This window comes from Lissotriton vulgaris, chromosome 11, assembly GCF_964263255.1.
Source record: "Lissotriton vulgaris chromosome 11, aLisVul1.2, whole genome shotgun sequence".
Lineage (NCBI taxonomy): Eukaryota > Metazoa > Chordata > Amphibia > Caudata > Salamandridae > Lissotriton > Lissotriton vulgaris.
In genome coordinates, this window is record NC_141699.1 from 431,270,689 (window position 1) to 431,279,722 (window position 9,034).

The following is a 9,034-nucleotide window of genomic DNA, read 5'->3' on the forward strand; positions in this document are numbered from 1 at the left end:
TCAACTAGATCTTGCGTGAGGTCTGCTTAGTGTCTGCCTTTAATTAAGCCCTTTTGATCATCCTGTATAATTGAGCTTGCCACCGTCCCCAGCCTAGCCGCCATAATAGCAGCAAAGATTTTGTAGTCGCTATTGAGGAGCGATATCGGACGATATGACCCTTATTCTCTCACATCTTTCCTTGGTTTAGGTATTAACACCACGGTGGCATCGTTCCAAGACTTAGGAGGATCCAAGCCACCCAGGAGAATGCTGTTAAAGACAGAGGCCAGGACCGGGGCAATCTCCCCACTTACGGCCCTGTAAAGTTCCCCTGGTAGCCCCTCTATATGCGGACAATATCCTCATAATGACATCTAACTTAGATCAGGCTCTCCCCACAGTAATTAAGTGGGCAGAGGAGTTCGGCAAGATTTCCGGACATGAGATAAATTCTGATAAAACGGAAATCATGGCCTGGAATACCACTTATTCTCCCGTAGAGACCGTGTCCTCCATGCGTTAATTAGGCATCAGAATCATCCAAGACGTTAGTAAGATCGCCGCCCAAAATCTGAAGCGAGTACAAAATGAATGTCGGAAAAAGGTCAAGGCATGGAACCACCTCCCTTTATCCATCTTTGGGAGGACAAACTTAATTAAAATGTCTAACTTGCCTAAATACACCTTCCTGTTTAATTCTATCCCGATGGCCTTTGACAGCAAACAAATAGCTAAATGCCAACAAGATATCAATTCCTTTATTTGGAGGTATAGAGCCACACGATTGGCTTGGAAAAAGCTGAGGAGGAGGAGGCAAAATGGAGGGCTAACGTTACCAGACCTACAGTACTATGCCTGGGTGTTTGAATTATCCTACTCTAGAATGCTTTTAAAGATACCATTAGATAATGCTAGGGGAAGGATGTTTTGAGCCATGCTAGAGGGTGCCGGTCTACCACCTGTCAGGTTTCTTTTCAAGTTTGGAGACCAGACATTTTCCAAAAAAATAAAACTCAAGACTCTCCAATCACTGGCTAGAAGCTGGTCTACGATGAGGAAAAAACTGGGGCTCAGCTACTACTCTAACACAGCACCCTTGTGGGACTCGCCTGGTAACCCCATAGTGTCTTAAGGACAGTCCGGCGTGTCCTATAAGGGATGATGGAATCCTGTCTTGAGGAGAGCTGGTGGCAGGCGGCTCAATGATTCCCTGGGAGGAGTAGCGGGAGAGAGTTGGGCCGCGCCTCTCCAGATTTAAGTATTTACAACTGACTAGCTGGGCTCAGGCACTGCTTAGGAAGAGGGTCCCCCTGGGCAAATATAGCAACCTGGAAAATCTATTGGTCACAAGGCCAGAGGGGGGCAAGGAGGTCTGATGTTGGTACTGGGCGATCCTAGAAGAAATAGATGGTGACTTTAAACTCCCTGAGAACCTATGGGGAGGGGAGATGGGAGACCAGGGGGAGCAGAACTGGCAGAGCTAATTTATTATGCTATATAAGCTTGTGAAACCAGCATGGCTGAGACAAAACCAGCTGATCACGCTACATCGAGCATACCTCTCCCCCCAGAGGCTAGCCAACTATCAGCATGGGAAAAAATGCAACAAATGCAATCTGTCTGAGGCCTCGGACGTGCACATGTTCAAAGATTGCCCTGCCATCACTCATTATTGAGAGAAGGTGATGGACGCCCTGTCTTCTATGCTTAAAACCACACTGTGGATCTCTCTTCCTTTGATTATCTTTGAAGTAGACAACATCATCACTGGGCATGCCAGATCCTTTTTGTTTTATGCAATTCTCCTAGCTAGGAGACAGATTTGTAGGTTCTAGGTAGATGCAGCCCCTCCAACATATGCGGGATGGCTGACGTCACTATATGAAGTCTCTGGGGTGGACATGGCCAGACCCTGTAGCAGGAAAAAGATTGCTTTTTGGGACTTTCTGGTAAATTGGAGGTAGAATGCCGGGTTTTTTTTTTTGGTTTTCTTTCCCCGGGTCCTATGATGATGCCTTTCTCCTGCTCCATGGACCTTTGTTAGGGCCTTACCAGGTACGCTTTTGGTCCAACAGGCGATAAAACGCCTAGATGGAGTGATGTAGGTCTCCCTTTTGTGAGTTGGTCTCCTTATTCCGCCATTTAAGTCTTCTATGCGCCTGTGTCCGTACCATGCTAATCGATCTGGGGGCTGGACTCAGAGGCATATACTGGTGGTCGGCGGTTTCTTGCACTAGGGTATCGACAAATGAGGACAAAAAAAAAAAGACTTTGTCTTCCTGCCAGTTAATGCTTAATTTGAGCTGGTGGTTGCCGGTGGGGGGCACCGGCACATATGTTTGGGGACCAGCACTTTTTTTATGCATTGAACGTTAACTGAGAGCAAGGGAGGGTAAACAAACAAATTGGAAAGATGGAGGCAGAGAAAGATAGGAAAACCTCTCAAAGAGAGAAAGCAGGAACCTGCAAGAGTGAGATAAAGGGTCAGGGAGTGCCCAATAGGGGTTAGATGTGGCCTGATGTGGATTGAAGACTTCACAGCTTTGGCATTCTATGGACTGTTAATTGCACAAGCCACAGAATTCTGAGCAGAGCTTTGGCCACTGGCACTCATTCGTTTACAAATTAATCTCTGCTGGCAGGCATTAAATCTTGCTAGTGGAAACCTCAACAAACAACTGATCACCAAAATCTGAGCAGAGATAGACACATTTTGCAGCAGATTTGCACTGCATGTTTTCCACGAGAACTATGCTCCCCAGTGTATGAGCCAGGAGTGAATGCAAAAACACTGCCGAAAGGTACATACTTTTCTCCGACATTATTATATTAAATTGTCTCAGCACGACTTTGTTGGCAAATTACTCTATTTAAGGAGGATACACAAAACAGGTTGTTGTCATTATCGAGATCTCCTGCAGTGAGTCTACCTTTTTCAGCGCGGTGAAGACACACACATTTTTCATCGATGCAACGCTTGAAATGGCCATGTCTGAATTTTTTTAATACATATTGTTATTGAAGCTTGCAATTAAATAAGCATAGCATATTCCATAATTCCTTCAGAATGTCAGTGTCACAACTTAATAGCGCACATTCATGATTGTTCTGCTTTCTTAAAAAGCTAACTGTATATAGTTTCTTCGTTTGCACAAAGTTAAACATTCACATTTTATGTATACAAAATCACATCGAAAGTTCATGGGGTCGAGAGTCAGGTGGGTAGATTCAGTTTCAGGCCAGAGTTTTCCAAATGTTAAAATCTTCCTGCAATTTAACATCAGCTGGATTGCATTTTATCCGCCAGACAGAGGCCTAACATAAAATCATGGGCCCACCCTGCAGAATATGAAGAGGAGCCTTTGAGTCTCTCATATCTTTCAGATAGTAATTGGTCTTGGGCTAAATGCGGCCCCATAGGATTTGGGTGTCTCCCTGCTCCTCAGGGGGTGCAGAGGCCTATGTTGCACTCCTGTCACTATGGTCCATTAGTCACCATTTTTAATACCATGTTCTTCTAGTGTCCATATCTGAGTGGTTAGCCAATGGCCCACAATGCCTCTTAACCAGCAAAAGGGTGAGTTGGACAAACCTCCTCTTGATTTTTTTCTTTAAGTTAGTTGCATCTATACCTAGTAAAATGTCTGCACCAGCAAGTGGACCTTAATGTGTGTGTGGGCTGCATATCTGTTTACTATCTTTCTGTAGTAATCAGCTATATTAAGACAGTCCCAGAACAAATGAATGTATGTGGTCACCTACTCTTTGCGCTTGGGGCAATGGGTCTACCTTTCCAGGTCAATTCTATCGAGCACAGCCCTAGGTATGTATGGTCTATGTATAAAATGGAAGTGTATAAAATGGAAGATAGCATTACATGAAGTCTGAGAGCTCCTTGTCACTGTTTATTTGTGCATTGCTGTTCACAATCCACTTCACATTGTGCTCTTCTTCTAATTGATTGCGTATGTGCATCTTCTCTTATAGCGATGTAAAACCTGATGATACAGCCACGCGGATGAACTGCTCTGAGTAGCAACCCTACTGCATTCGATTTTCATTGAGAGTCCCCTGCACAGGCCCACAATTGTTTCAGTCTTGCATATAGCATGATAGTAAAAGAATTGATCCTTATCTATTTGGAAATCCGCCAACACCACCTCTAATTAATCCAGGGCAGCAGGGCTAGACTGGGCACCGAAAGCAGCCCTGGACATTTCATCAAACCAAACCCCAGTAACAAATTCTCCCCCCACTGCTGATAAACCAGCCCCCATCCTTCCAGCCTCCCTCCACCCACAGGAAATGCCCGATGCACGACCGGCCAGTCACCCTTCAGAGCAGTTGCTTCACATAGATACCAGAGCGTTGTAAAGCCCCATATCCTCCATTGACACATGTCTAACCATTTATTTAGTTGGTCAAATTCCGGTATCAGCCAGAGCGGCAAATACTGTATATATAGCATTTGTTTGCCCCACCTAGAGCTGAACATTTTCCAAATCAGAACCATGTCTCTCACCAGTCAGGGGACTTCCAACTATAACATAATTTTAGCAAGCAAGTATGTTATTAGTTGATTCCTTGGCATCAGCCCTCACAAGAGTTCCATTTCTGGGCTCTGTGTTTGTTCAAACCAACCAAGCACAAACTAGTTTGGCTGCTAGATAATATTACTACACACCTGAGAAAGGTGGGACCCTCTTAAACATCCCCACTCAACCAGATGGTCTTTTTAGCAGCGTGAGAGGTAAGAAGGAGGAAATAGTCACAATTATAATTCAATACAGTGTAACCAATTGGGTCACAAGATAATACACTTGACAATTAAATCTAAGATTAGTAAGATTTAATTATAAAATTCGAAACAGATTGATATAAATCAACCTCAGCATTATCATATGAAAATATAGAACGAACAAAATAAGGCCAAATATACTAAAGAGGTTTACCCTATATAACAAAAAACAGACAGTTAGTTCTATAATGACAATGCACGCAATCAGGAAAAAGAATTGAGCGTTAAATTAAATCAAATGATTCTCAAAGGTAAGCATGAGCACACTATCTCTCCCTAAACTGCTTTAAAAGGGACAGCCCTAAAGCTTTGAATGAAGGTGAAATTAGAAAGATGTCAGCTGTCAGAGTCTTCAGTACAAGAAACTGCAACCAAAGGTCAAGTAGCATGAAGCCACTCAAAGCAGAAACAGAAGCAGATGTCTGTACCTCATGAAGTCCGAAGATGCCTCTCTGACTCTCACTATATTACAACATAATCCATTAGTTGCACTAAAGGTAAGTCACATGCTCCTCCAGTAACTTTCCACGATTCCAGCACAAATTGATTACTGGCACCACCTTTCCCACATCAATAAATTGCTTCTTCATTCATCGATTGCCATTCCTTTCCTTCTCCATAAGAACTCGCCTCCTTGTTTCTCCTTGCCCAGATCCATCATCTCATACCTTGCTATCTAACTAAAAGAACACCCTTCTTTTCTAGTTAATAAGGCTTTGTACTCATCTGCAGTGGAAACAAAAATACAAGCAAATGCAATCTACATTGAAGGTTAAATACGTATTACATGTTAAACTTTAAACTTGAGCTTTGACTGAAATGGTTCTCATTGCCCAAACTTATGTCAATTTAATAGTGCACAGTGTTACATATACGTGCACATTTCTACAAATACAGCAAATCGGCTTCTTAATGCATGAAAAAATTGCAAAGAATTATGAAAATGTCGTATCAAATACACCAACATGAACATAATTTCTTGTTACACGTATAAATGTTTAACCTCAAGTATACGCATACACATTCTGTTTCATTAGCTTGACAATTAGATACATCTAAATGTTAACTTCTCCTAAACTATTAATATGCAAATGTTATGAGACCTATATTAGTCATTTTTCTATGTACACAGTTATAAGTCTCATTAATTTTCACATGGAGTACACAGACAAAAAAAACAAATATAGAAAATGAAGAATCTTTGAAAAAATACATATTGCAATTTAAGAAACAGACAAATGAAACATGAACTGGTGAGTCACAAAAGTAAACACAAATAGCCCTCACCAAGAATTCAGATCAATGGGCCAGATGCATCAAACATCCATTTTGCGATTCCTTATTAACGAAAATTAAGGAATCGCTAATAAGGAATAGCAAAATGGAATGCATCAAGCAATCTAAAAAAAAATAGCGATTCCTTAATTGCGACTCACAAATTGCGAGTCGCAATTAATGAATACCTCCCCATTCATTCCTATGGGCCTAGAGGCCCATAGGAATGAATGGGAAGACAATCTCAATTTGCGAATCGCAATTAGCGATTCGCAAATTGAGATTGCGAGTTCAAGGGTGCAGGGGTGTCCAAAGGACACCCTGTTACACCCCTGAATGTGATCTGTGCACATATGTTGCGCACACACATGCCCTTAGGGCATGTGTGTGCGCAACATGAAACTTTGAAAAATGCACAAAAGTGCATTTTTCAAAGTTTTTGCAAATTACCATGAAGTTGTACTTCGTGGTAATTTGCGTGCCCTATTAGCGAATTCGCTATTTTTGATACTGTCATGCATTGCATTTAAGGAATCTCAATTAGAGATTCCTTAAATGCAAACAATCGCAATTTAGCGAATTCTCTATTTGCGATTTTTGCATTTGGGATGATGCATCCCAAATGCAAAAATTGCACTCGCAAAGGGCCAGATTCTGAGAATCTGGCCTTTTTGCGAGCGCATTTCGCTTGATGCATCTGGCCCAATATCCGTTAAAATATGTTGTTTTGACAGATGTCATTAAACAGCCATGAGTGTGGTATTAATTGAGGTTTAGGTCCTAATTTAGAGTTTGACAAAGCAAAGCAGAAGCTCTGCTGCAAATAAGTGAGTCTCATTCCTCAGCAACCCCATGCTTCCCATTTCATCTAGAGGAGAGTAACCAAAAATGCTGCAAACACCTAGAATGGAACTGGAGGAAGAGCCAGGAAAAATCCGACAAGGATGTGTTCAAATCATCCCAAAGACACTACTACCGGCAAATTCAAGACGCCAAAAGGAAGGCCATAGCCAAACAAATCAACAAAACAGCTCAAACAGCAACAAATACATTTTCTTAACCCCTTCGATGCTGATGACGAGCTCAGCTCGTCATCAGCCACGGTGGTCGTGTGCTGATGACGAGCTGAGCTCGTCATGAATATATGGCAACAAGAGTTTTCCAGCACAGGGGAAAAATAACCGCAGCAGCCAAGGTGTTAATCATCACACTAGAAGTAACTTCCAGCAACATCACTCCAATCCAAGAACAGTGCAACAACCTTTCAGACTTTTTCTGCAGTAGAATCACAACCATATATGGCATGTCTCGTGTCATTTCTAGTTCCCACTCATCTGCTATGACCCCATTGGTCCTAACCCTAGCCAGTGGTTTTGTGTATAGAAGTTTGACTGTTTTAATGAAACAGCAATCACCCCCACCCCATCAGCCTTCCCTTTACCCTATGTGGCAAAATCAACCACTGTCCAGTTGAGGTAGCACTATACAGGAGCAATGCATTATTGGACATGTAGTCAGTAAATGAAGGACCATGTCTACAGCACAGCAACCAACAAGTTAGGCTAATCATTTCAGACATAGTGAAGCGCAGGCAACATGTACATTGTACAAGTGAAAATTATTTAATTGTAGTGGCTGTGAGGCAGTTGCGCCAAGCTAATGTACGCTTATATGTCCACAGGTGAGACATCACGCAGGCGTACCAGAGAGACAGAAGGCACTGCACCAGAGAGGGATGACAGCCAGGAGCCAGGGCCAAGTGCAGAGAATGTCACAGAGGACAAAGGTGAACCAACTACACAGCCACCATCACAAGACCCAGAAATGTCTCCACATCTGCAGGCGTCCCCAGAACGTTCAGGTTCCCCTCTGCCACTGTCCTCACCTGAGCTGCCTGCATCACTGCCTCTGACAACTCCTGCATCACAAAAGAGCAGGAGGCATGTAGTTGCCCCACTTGTCCAAATGGAGTCACCAGCGTGTGACATGGAGGGGGTGCCACATCAACCTTACCTGGGGAAGGTAGTCCTACCACACAACAGTCCAGTGCAGAGGTTGTCCGTACAGGTAGCAGACGCCGAAGGCACAGAGAAAGCATTGTAGCAGCTCATGTGGAGGGTCCCAGTGTCTTCCTTGACCTTGAGGGTAGCATGGTGAAAATCCAAAGGATGCAGGGGAAGGCCATCCTGTCTGTGCAACGCCAGATGAGGAACCTGAACATAAATGTGGAAGATATAGGGAAGGGCATTAGAGAACTGGTCGATGTGAACAAGGAGATGGCTGCAGGGATGCAGGACATGACACAATCAGTGCAGCTCCTGTGCAGCAAACTGGACCAGGACATGTTAGCAAGGTGCAAGGAGAGGCAGCGTGCGCAGCAGCAAAGTAAAGCAATAAACCGCCTGGCCACAGCCACTTCCCTGCTATGTAGACGTTGCATTAACATGCAAGAGGGACTTACACATCACAGCAATGTGGTGTCTAGGGGCATTTCTAGTCTGACCGGTGCTGTAGAGCTGATGATGAATGCACAGACAGCACAAACTGCTGCCCTGGACGTCCCAGAAAGTGAGGAAAGCACCAGTAGGAGCAGCCTGACAAGCTCCCTTGTTGTGGAGACACAATGGAGCAGCAGGCGCGATGGTGAGCCAACAGCCCAAACACACAGTGAAGAAAGCCAGCCACTTACATCTGGCACTGGTAGGCGTGGGCGAAAATGACTTTTTCAGTTAATGGAGAATTGACCCAGGACTACCATTTTTACATGGATGACATTTGTGTTGTACATTTATTTTGAATACCTGCGTAGTGCCAAATATTAAACTACGTTGGGTGCATACTCCACCTGTCTGGGTCTCTTTACTTACCTAAAAGTAGTTGTGTTTGATCTCTGCCCGTCTGTTTCTGCCATCTGTTGGTGTAGCAACTCCTGCTGCGTTGGGTTCAGGCAGTGCATGTTCATCATTATGGTCCTCATAG

General features: G+C 43.6%; 1 pseudogene; it reads left to right on the forward strand.

Annotated features, from left to right (window-relative positions):
- Positions 1 to 7,726: 7,726 nt before the first annotated feature.
- On the forward strand, positions 7,727 to 8,775 carry LOC147679953 (uncharacterized; annotated as a pseudogene).
- Positions 8,776 to 9,034: the final 259 nt, after the last annotated feature.